Below are 11,283 nucleotides of genomic sequence, written 5' to 3'. Positions count from 1 at the left end.
CGGCGCGCCGGGGGTGGCGGGGAGGGGGCGTCACATTGTCCCAGTTGGGGGCCGGGGAGGGGGCCACCGGCGGGGGCGGGGGGCGCGGAGCCTTGTCCGCCCCCTTCGGCAGTCCCTCCGCCCAGGGATGGTCGCCTTGGCTCTCTCATCACCCTCCCCCTCCCTGGGATGCTGTCGGGGGGAAGTTTTTATTATGATTATTTATTTAATTTTTTTTTTTTTTTTTTTGGAAAACCATCTTGTTTGGTGACTGAGGGATCTGGTTATAAAAAAAAAAAAAAAAGCTGCGGCTGCTGACGCTGCCGGGCCCGAATGTGTGTGTGTGTTGGTGCATTTGTCTTGGGTAGCCGGAGAAGCGTTGGGGAAATTCCGCTTATTCTTCTTCTTCTGCAACTTGTTATTCCGGAGAGTCAGCCTGCACCCCTCACCCCGGGGCCGGCCCTCCCGCACTCGCCCCCGCCGCCCGCGGCCGCGGGGCGCCCCCGGGACCCCGCGCGGGCCAAGGTTGGCAGGCCGCTCAGAGAGGGGCCGCGGCCGCCCCTCCCCCGCCCGCGCCCCCGCCGGGGGGGAGGGGCGCGCGGAGTGGGACTCTTTCCGTTTGGTCCAGCCCCGTCGTGCACGCAGTTCCCAACACTTCTCGTCATCCTGTCTTTGGTCTCTTTATTCTGCTGAGCGGTGCTGTTAGGATTTCTTTTTTTTTCCCCCTGACCACGTTCGCTATGGTGGGTAGCAGCAAGGTGGCACTGTTAGGGGAGGGGTTGGTATCTAGATTTGGGCACCGGGGGAAGAATGTCTCCTTTCAACTTTGTCTGGCTTGCACCCCCAGAGAAGGCCACACGCCGGTTGTGGGGTGCAGATGTGCCGAGAGTGATTTCTAAGTAGTTGAGTTGTTGAGATGAGGATACGGCTGCTAATGGTAGGCAGGTTTTGTTTTCATTGGTGAATCTAGTGTCATCATATTCTGGTCATATGTTGAAATATTCTTTGTTTAGGTCTTGAAGTAGGGAGTCTCACTCTGCACGTCCACATTGTGTTGTTTTTAAATGTCTCTGCATGTATGCCTTTCTAGAATATCAAACGTGAGTTAAGGTCCGGGCCTGTGTGGGCCTCGGCACTGGCCTTGACAGTGAACTTTGTGGCTGTGTTTTGGATTTCAAAGATTTGCCCTATAGTGGGGGAGCGAGCTGTTCATTTTTGTTAATAGTGTTAGGAATGTAGATGCTTTAGCTGGGGACTTTAGAGAAGGAAGAACATTTATATATTAATAATTGATAGCTGAATATTAGAATCAGATTAATTTGGGCTGATGAAAGTTTTTTTTTTAAAGCAGTGTGCACTCTAGGAAGGAAGCGTTTTCATAGGCATACTTTATAGGGGTTCTTTAGGGCAGGGAGCTGAAATATCTCCTTTTATAGAGGATACTCATCAACATCTGTTGTTTCATTGAGGGCCTGGTAAAAGGATTGAAATTGGGGCTAAGACATCTAAGTGTACTTTTCAGTGTTTTATGTTGTTTGTTTACATTTGGTGTTCACTCATGTTTGGTCAGAAGAAATAAATAGGTCAGCTTTTCTTTTGGTTTTGAAGACTAGCCCCTCCCCCCCTTTTTAAGTTTCACAATCTACTTGGTTTCACGGTATTGTAGGAGACTGTTACTCCATTTTTACTGGAAATACTATTATGCATTTTGATTTTGGTAAGTTCCTGCCTGTTCCCTTTTTCTGGCTCCACTTGTATATGGATCTGCATCATGGACTTAAAGTGAGCTGTAGGTGCTATTTAAAATGTCTGAAGAATGTATTTTAAAATCCCAGGACATACCTTTTGATGGCAAAGAGGACATTTTTATGTGTACCCAATGTTTATAAAAATATTTTTGTATTGAAAACTTATGTAGATGTACAACTATCTTTGTTTATAAAAAATTTCTGTACTTAAAACTTCTGTAGATGTACAGCTACCCTTAAGTGAAGAGCATGGTAATAGTGCAGCAAATTCTCAAAACGCAAACTTCTGGCTAACATGTTACAAATATTTGAGGTGCTCTTCTTTATGTCAGGCGTTTGCTTTGGTTAACATAATAGTATTTGCAGTATGACTGGCATTGTTTGGCTGGTCGTAATCGTCTTTTGCTTGAGTGCTTTTGATGACTTTTTAACACTTTTTAGATAATTTTACAAGCTTTCTTTAAGCATTTTGCACTTTGGACTCAGGCAGGTCTTTATGGAACTGGAATAGTAATAGGTTAAAATGACTCCTACCTATGCCAAATTTTACTTTTAAGAGGTGTAAGTGATGGACGGGGCCCTATTTCTTTTAGCTTTGAAGGGTCCATCCTTTTTCCCATTCAATCATCTGGAAGGAGCTGCCTCAGAAATATTCTTCTTCTGCTTACATGAAGAGCTCTAAATGCTATCCAGCAGGAGGTGCTACAGCAAGATAAAGCAAATCTCTGAATTTTGAGGGTCTTGCTACTTACGACAGCTCCACTTAGCTTCAACTAAGCAACAGGATTAACACCCTAAAGTTCCAGAAAGATTTTGAGTAAGTCCATTTAAAAATTCCATTAATAAATTACACTCGCTATTTAAACCTGAAATCTTTGATGGCTTTTTACCTGCTTACAATATTACACAAAGTAGATTTGTTACTGTGGATACCTTAAGAATGCTATGCATAGTTACAGAGTGCTGTTAGAATTATTTTATTGTGGAGTTATTTTATTTTGGAGTTATGTGCAATGGGTATACCCAAAAGTAGTTGGTATGACTTGGGACATTTTGTGATCATCCCCATAATGTTAATACAAATAGGATTTAGAGTACTTGAGATTTTGGAAAGGGAGATACTGTGTGAAGAAAATTTTATACTTTTTTGTGTTTATTTTTTTCTTGGACAGCTATCTTAATAGATAAATTCTTAGGCTCTCAGCTTTATAAATATACATATGGTTGATGTATTTGAATTGGCCTCCAAAAGCTGAAACTCTCAAACTGTAAGTAAAGTTATATTTGTGGGCATAGATCATTGCTTTGCTGATGATATGTCCACTAGTGGTAATAACTCCGTAAAGATAAAAGAAGTTTCATAGCATTTATAGTCCATGGTTGTTTGAAACTCTTGTTAGTGTTAGGTGCATTGATTTATCACTGGAAATATCATGCTACTTGGTGGCTCGTAATGTTTTATATTAAAGTTTAAAAACTTAGGAAAGTATAGAAAATTTGATAAACCTGCTTTGAATTTTGCCTGTTTTCTAGACATAACACAGATCTAGACAGATCTTTTTTCTCAATAAGATCAAATGAGATAATACATGTGCATGTCCTTTGTAAATTGTCAGGAGCCAACAGATGTTAAGTTGTTGATATAGGTAACTAATTAATATATGGACAGAAACTTCTGTCTTTCAAATGTTAACTTTCTCCATCATTTGGGGAATGAGTGCATTAAAAGTGCACCTCGAACACCTTAAGATTTTTTTTTTCAGTACTGCTGTGGTTACCAAAAAGCTCTTTGTTACAGTTTTGAAGCTTTGTTTAAAAAATGCTGCCTAGGCAGTTTCTCACAATTCAAGAAAAAGATTATTTTCCTTTTGTAGGTCTTGTGAAATGTGTATCTCCTATTAAAGTTTTTCTTCATTTCATTGACGTGACAGTAGTTGATTTTAGTGAATATTTAAATTCTCAATTCTTCTGTAGACTCTCATTAACACACAGAGTAACAGATGTCACAGTTAAGGTTTTGGTTGTTTTGATTGATTCTGCTAACTTTGTGAAAAATTCTCACTAAATCTTTCAGACTTGTTTTAAAGTGCAAAAGGTATATACTTGTATACATTAATATTAGGTACATGTGTATATCTTTATTTTTCTGTTTTAGAGGAGTGCATGAGGAAATGACAACTCAAATCTAGAGGGGTACACTGAAATATTTTTGTTTAAAAATAACTCAGAAGTTTAATGCTCAGAGGCTTGAGCTGTGGCTTTCTTAATAGACTGTTCACAAATTTTGACTGAAATAAAATAAAATATAGATAATTGGGAGTCCCTATGTTTATGGGCATATCTTAAATTTTAGAAGTGACTGTTCTTTATGAAATAACCCCCAATTAGTAATTAAATATACAAACTTGCTTCTGTGAAGAATGACAGAAACATTTAACTGTTTAGATAAAACTGAAACCTCTTAGGGTAATGCTAACTTTTCATTGCGCAGACAGTGAATACTAAAGCTTTTCTTGAGGAAATACTGAAGTTAAGGTTATATTAATGTGCTTTTAAATTTTGTATCCTTAGTGTCTTATTGCTGAAGGCTTTTGTATTTAATTACTATTCAAAGGGAGAAAAGGAAGAGATTAAAGTTTTAGGTCTCTAACCTTTGACAGCATTCCTTCATATCTATATTCAGAGCTGATTTCTTGAAACATGTTTGAATCTTCATATTAATATGTGCTGGGAAATATTAATGATTTATGTTAACTTCTCAAGAACTTTTGTACATGGGCTTTTTTGTAGGCTCTACGTATTCCTAGGGAATGTAGCAATATATTCTGATCCCTTTTAACTTACCAGGAGTGTATTTTTGCTGCTTTAAGATTTTTTTAAGAGGTAATTTGTTAAAACTGCATTAAATTCATTATAGACAGTTATTTCTTAAATGGCATATGCTTTCTTCTTTGTGTTTGGGTGTATATGTGGCTGTATTGCTTTATAGGCTTTCATGTAATTCTTACTTGTATATTAAGTTTTTGAGCAGTTATCTTTTCTAAGAATGTTGAAATAGACTTTTAAAAATAACTTTTATATTACTTGTCTATCAGTTCAGTCTTAACACTGGAGTGGTTGTAAACTCTTCCCCTTTAGAGATAATATGTGAGATTCTGTCATCCTTTGGCTTTTCTGAAGCAACTCTCTTACACTAGACATTTGTTTGGAAGTTTGAATTACCCCTCCATTGCTCTCTCCCTCCAATACACTGCAGCCACCCGCCCCCCCCTTAAAAAAAAAAAAGGATAGTGAGCAGGTCTCATTGAAGGAAACTTTCCCCCTTATATTTTGGAATCATCTATGGAAGTGTTCTGCTTTTTTTTTTAAGTGAACAAAAAAGTGAACTGGTAATGTAGAGATGGGAGGCGATGGGGCCTAACAGGTTGTTGATCTAGGCTTTATTTTGACTCTGGTTGTGGGCCTAGGGGAGAAAAATAACTTAAACACAGAAGCCAGAAAGATGGGTTTTGTTTTATTGTTTTGGCTGCATTGAGAATACAAACTGTCAGTACTTGAGGAGAAGGAGCAGCAGAAAGGAATTGATTTTTTTCTGCTGCAGATCCAAGTATTGTTAACCATGTGCATCTCTAAGGCAGCATACTTACAAATCAGGCAGTAGTTGATTTTTTCACTCAATTAACAGTCAGAACCCTAAACTGGTTTTTAAAAAAATTTTAAATAAGTACCCAAAACTTCAGAGTAACGACAATAATTTCTTGATAAAAGTGGGTGATAGTAACCATGGCAACTGCTATCTCTGGCCTTATGGACAGTATGTTGTATTGATGAAGCTTCAGATCCTGTTGTAGCCTGTCACTTTTATGGTGAAATGTGGTAGCATGTGTTGCAGGTGATTTTTAGCTGGATTGTGTTGAATTTGTTTGCCAGCTTATCTTTTCTTGTTAAAAATTTCTTGGACTGTGTTCCACAGCATGTTTGTGAAGGTGCTGTTGCCTGAAAATAACCCACCACCTGTGTTAGGCCTCCTGATGCAGATTGCACTGAGTTCTTTCCCTGCCCCCTCCTTCAGTCTTGCAGAAAATAGGGGTGAGTGTAGAATCCATATCCACAGAGATGGCAGCTTTAATTACCTGCTGGCGTTTGGACATGTGATCGATAGCTTTTTAAAAATCTTTGTTTTTAGAAGATGTTAGTGGACGAGAAAAATGGGTCTATGGTTGGAATATTTTTTCCTAAGTGTTCTTTCCAGAAACAGGTGTGTGTGTGTGTGTTAAGTATGTGTGTGTAATGAAGGGTGGAAGTGGAGGGAATACATTTTGAGTAAGAACTTAACAAAAGAGGAACTTAGAGTTTTTTTGGTGTGTGAGATAGTGTTTTGGACATGTATTACTATAGGAATCTCTTTCCTAGTGGGTGGTATTAAAGTATGGGAAACGTTTTGTTATAAGAATTGTCTTTAAGAAAAATCATTTATAAAACATAACTTGAAAGACTGTTAAGAGAAAACTCAGTAAAATAAAATCTTTCATTTTGGGAGTAGGATAGAGAACTTTGAAACAGGTTCAGGTAAACTTTAAGGAGATTGTTTCAAAAGTTATGTTTTTAAATATAATTTTGAAATTCAAACTTTTTGCTTTTTAAGTATTTATTTTTTAAGCATTTCTTTGATATGCTTATCCTGTATATGGTTTTTTTAATGTGAAAATATTGAGCTAAATTTAAATTGATACTTTTTTCATTATGTGCTAAAGAAATTGTGCCAGAGCAGAACACAAAGGAATTAGATCTGAATTTGACTAACCCCGATAATAAGACTTAGTCAAATTGTGCTGGATGGTTCAGACTTTGTGGAAACTTAACTGTGTAGTGATGAAGTGGTTTCCTTAACTACAAGTCCCAGAATGCACTGCGGGTTTGGGTGTTTTTTTTATTTTTTTTCTGCTTAACTCCAGAATAGAGCATTGCATGCTGGGTCCTGTAGTTGATTTAAACAGCACAGGGAATCCTTCCCTCTTGTCTACTCCATTTTATACACATCTTCCCAAGCCTCTAGCAACTTTCTGCTAAGTAAAGTTTGCTTGCTAATATCATGATTATGCTGCTGACATTCTAAAGTGAGTCTTCAGAAACATCCTAGTGTTTTAGTTTACCTTAGATTAGTTTGTTGTTTTTTATCAGCTACTGTAAGATTTATATGTAAAATAACAGATATATATGTATATATATGTCTGTGTATATATATTGAAAACTTGACTTAGCAATTGTAAATTTTTTTTGTTTGTGATGATACAGGTCTCTATAATAACAGCATTACTGATTGATAGTATAGGCCTCTGGAGCCTATAATTATTGTAGGGCCTGATGTGTATATGCTGTTCTCTTTTCTTTGAATGGGGACGGTTATTCAGTAAAGTTGGATAGAAGGGGTTTTTTTTTGTGTGCCAGTATTTAAGTTCAGAGGGTTTTTTTTGAGTCTTCTGTAATAATTGTCAACATCTCAAATCATAGTATTCTTGAAATGAAAGACAGATTTCCAAAAATAAATGTGGTTTTAGTGTAAATTTAATACTTAAAATATAGTCTGAAAGGTAGAGAAAAAATAAGGTTTCTTTAATAGTTTGCTTGTATTATCATTTAAAAATTTAAATTTCTGTTCCTCTGAGGGCTCTAATACTTTGTTAATTATTATCAGATTGTTGTTGCAGGGATTGAATGTTAAAAATCTGTGACAGTGTTTAGCACAGTGCCTGGCACGTAACAAAGGCTCAGTAAATATTTAGAATTAGCAGCAGCAGCAGTGATTATTGTGATTAAAAAAATAACCATGCTCTATATTTTTTCTCCTCTTGTCATTATTATTTGATCCGAAGCCCAGGCTGTTCTAACAAGACCTTGAAATTTTTCACCTATGGTAATGATGTGGCGATTCCTTAGAATTTGTTGCTGTAAATAAGATGTCTTTGCACCTTAATTTCTCCCTGAGTGACTTATGCCCAAAGTAGACAACCAGCCAGTAGTAGCAGCATTCTGACCAGACTCAGTTCTGCCTATTCAGTACTCCTTGCCACTGTACCATACATAGCCTTTGGTTGACTCTGGAGCGTTTAGAAGATAATGAAAACTTCTTTGTTCATAATGTTTGCACTGGTAGAATATCCAGACTAGTTGATTAGTGAAAATAAGATGCCACAAAAATGTTCTTCGTGTCCCAGTGTGTGTAACCTTGGAAAAATTTGGTTGTGTTTAGAGGCAAGGGCCAACCTATCACCACAATTCACAGTGTTACAGGATTGATGTAATCGAGGTCAGTGAGCAGCCCCAGAAAGAAAATGTAGTTTTAAGTCTGTGGGCTGTACTTAAAATGTTAGGTTCAAAAAAAAAAAATCACATGTCCTTACATTTTTTTTCCTTTTAGGCTGCTCTAACTTCTTTTAGGCTCTTGAATTTGTAGGATATTTTTATCTGCAATGGCTAGTCTCTTTTAGCTTTTTGAGAAGAGAATGGGACACCTGGGAATATTGGAAAAAGTAAGCATAAGTTGCAATATATGTGCTTTAGTTTGAGTGTATGCAGAACCAGGGAAATGCCTTTCTCACTTGTTTGGCCGGTGTCTACTCCAGCTTTTGCTCTTGTGCAGAGTTCCTTGATTATTATTGTTGAGGGCTGCTGTATTCATTTAAGAAAACTCTGCCTTTAGTACTAATTATTTAACTACTGGTTTATACAACAAACCAAACCACTGTAATAATATTAACTATCCCCCCAATAAATGTGAACTGAAATTTGTTAATGTTTGTATATTAGACATTAGATTTTTTTAGACATGTCAGTATTTATAGGATCTGGTCTGATATGCATCCACTGTACCATTATGTACCAAACATTATGAGTAGTTTGATTTATTTTATATTAACTTGTCTTGTAAAGGCCTAACATTAAAATGAAATAAATTCAGTCATTCCAAAGAAGTTAAATACAAAGGGCTAAATATAAAGGGAAAGTGGTCTATGGTATTAACTGGCCAATGCAGGAAATAACAGGTTTGGATGAATTCTCCTTATCTACATGTTATAGTTATATGTACTTCTGAAATTCCTCAAATACTAAAGTTGGAAATAAGGAGGGGAAATGAGCGTGCAACTGGCAGATATGTGTAATTCCCTATGGAGTCCTCTGACACGCCTAAATTACTGATCACAGTTTTCTGTCTTTTTTAAAAATGAAATTTCCCAGACCAGTGTAAATGAAACAGTTGTGACAATGTCAGAAGACTGGCTTCCCTATTGGTCCTGTCACTAGCTGTGCATTCACCCTTGCTGGGATTTAGTTTTCCCAGTGGTAAAATGGGCAAAATGTAAAAACCTGCTTTACTGTGCTGTTAAAAGTATTCGATGAGCTAATGCTCATGAATGTAGTTTATAGATGACAATAGTGTATATAAATTGAGTGTTTAATCACTAATAGATGACTGGATTTTAAGGTATTTGTCCATGTCCTGTTCATAATGTTAATATTAAAAAAAATAAATATAAGAGAATCATAATTGGTGATCTAGATCCCCCTACCATGGCTGGTAGACAAGTTCTTACATGATTACAGGATAGTTCTTCACAGTGTGGGCTGACGCATTTGTGTGTGTGCATGTGCATTTGTGTACACACAAACATCATACATGTACCGGTGTATTGTGGTAATGAAAAGTTTTAGTTATGAATTTGTATGTTGAAAACAATTTCATGTGTTGTTATATAAGCTCATACAAATATGTATATTCTTAGAGGAATGGCATAGACATAAGACTTTAAATGTTTGGCAAGTTATGAAGTTTTTGTACCTCAGGGTTATCTGTTGTTATAATACTAATAACACTGATGTAATGTTTACTGAGTATTTATTATGTGTAGTGCTGAGCCTTTTTACATATAAGATCTCATTTAATTTTTAATCTTCACAGCAACATTCTGAGGAGTTACTGTTATTTCCCTATTCCCATTTTACAGATGAGGAAATAAAGGTTCCCATGGAATCACATAGGTAGCAAATGATACAATCTAAATTCAAGTCCAGGTGTGATTTCAGAGTCTCTCCTCTTACATCACACTGCTGTACTAAACTATATAATTCCCATAGAAAGTGAATTACTAAAGAAGTTTTCAATTTACTGAAATGGCCACAGTGATGAAGTTATCATTTTGAGAATGTTTCATGTTGACTTTGGTTTGGGTTAGGTTGAATATTTTGAAAATAATATGCATTGGAATGGAGCAGAAATAAAGTCATATAGGATATGCCCCACACTGAGCACAGTGCCTGCCTAAGTAGGGAGTGGGGTCTACTGTCTCTTTCTTAAAAGTTGGAAGTTGGGCCCTTTAGCACGGTAGATTATTTTATACATTTTCTTAGTAGATGTAAATATGTAGTTTCCATTTGCTGTTTCAGTTAGTTAGTTTAACTATCAACATTTTAGAGGATTTATAAGATTCCTCTTAAGAAATAGTTTATTTATAAAGTAGAAAATTAAAATTATCCCATTCTTATTCTGCTTTTAAATTTTCCTGTGTCTTTAAAAATGTGTAATATATTAAAAAAAAATAAATGGAGCCCTGGCTGGTGTGGCTCAGTGGATTGGGTGCCAGCCTGTGAACTGAAGGGTCGATGTTCGATTCCAGGTCAGGGCACATGCCTGGGTTGCAGGCCAGGTCCCCACTAGGGGGCGCAGGAGAGGCAACCACACACTGGTGCTTTTCTCCCTCTCTTCCTCCCTCTCTCCCCTCTGTCTAAAAATAAATAAAATATTTTAAAAATAAATAGAATTATACCATAATACTCTCTGAAATCTACTTTTTTCAGGTGACTATTTTTAAAACTTGCTATTTTTGAAAATAAGGCTCAGGTGGGAAGTGGGAGTAGAGTTGGAAGGAGAGGGGTGGGTAAGACTTACGCATTTAAGATTATAAGCCTAATGCCCTAAAATGATTATTACCTATGGGCAAAAAGCATTTTAGGTACTTTTTATTTGTGCCTAATGCCTTAGGGATAGTCATTATTATTTTTAAAACTTTAAAAATTGTTAACCAATTTAAAACAACAGTATTGTTTTCTGTCCTGAGCAAGTATTGTAATTTAGGAAGCATCATTTTCAGAATTAAATTCTGCTAGGTTATTCTGGCAGCTACTTAAAAAAAGATGTGGTTTCAGATAATTTTTTTTAAACTGGTAGCCTCTCTTCTGGGTTGAGACATTCATTCAATATTTACAAAGTAAAATAGGGTTTTAAAACTAAGAAAATACTTGTAATGTTTTAATTAATAGAAACTCAAGCCAGTACTGCTTAATCATCATACAGATACCCTGCATAGGAATTAGTCCTGGTACTCACACCTTAATGTGTGATAGTGTCGGCTGACCTCACCCTCATCCCTGTCCTCAACTCAGCCATCGCCAAATGCTATACTGGTAACCCAGCAGTTTTTAAAGCAGCAAAAAACCCCCCACAAAAAAACGGGGTAAATGATTGGCCATGCCAATAATTTATCAAGTGCCAATGATTTGC

The 11,283-nt window shown here is 36.7% G+C and overlaps 1 protein-coding gene across 15 annotated transcripts in view; it reads left to right on the top strand.

Annotated features, from left to right (window-relative positions):
• Positions 1-531: 531 nt before the first annotated feature.
• Positions 532-11,283, top strand: part of PHF21A (PHD finger protein 21A) — a 163,128-nt gene continuing 152,376 nt past the window's right edge. For 4 of the 15 annotated variants that reach the window (XM_036029309.1, XM_036029315.1, XM_036029313.1 and 1 more), the window contains exon 1: positions 742-2,544. The gene's annotated coding sequence lies outside the window, so the exon portion shown is untranslated. Of the gene's footprint in view, positions 2,545-11,283 lie in introns of all 15 variants that reach the window. The other 11 variants (XM_036029310.1, XM_036029314.1, XM_036029308.1 and 8 more) reach the window with 6 other exon arrangements.

The sequence above is a fragment of the Phyllostomus discolor genome, chromosome 6 (genome assembly GCF_004126475.2).
Source record: "Phyllostomus discolor isolate MPI-MPIP mPhyDis1 chromosome 6, mPhyDis1.pri.v3, whole genome shotgun sequence".
In the NCBI taxonomy this organism is placed as follows: domain Eukaryota; kingdom Metazoa; phylum Chordata; class Mammalia; order Chiroptera; family Phyllostomidae; genus Phyllostomus; species Phyllostomus discolor.
The sequence above is the reverse complement of the archived record's forward strand: the minus strand, read 5'-3'. Positions and strand labels throughout refer to the sequence as shown.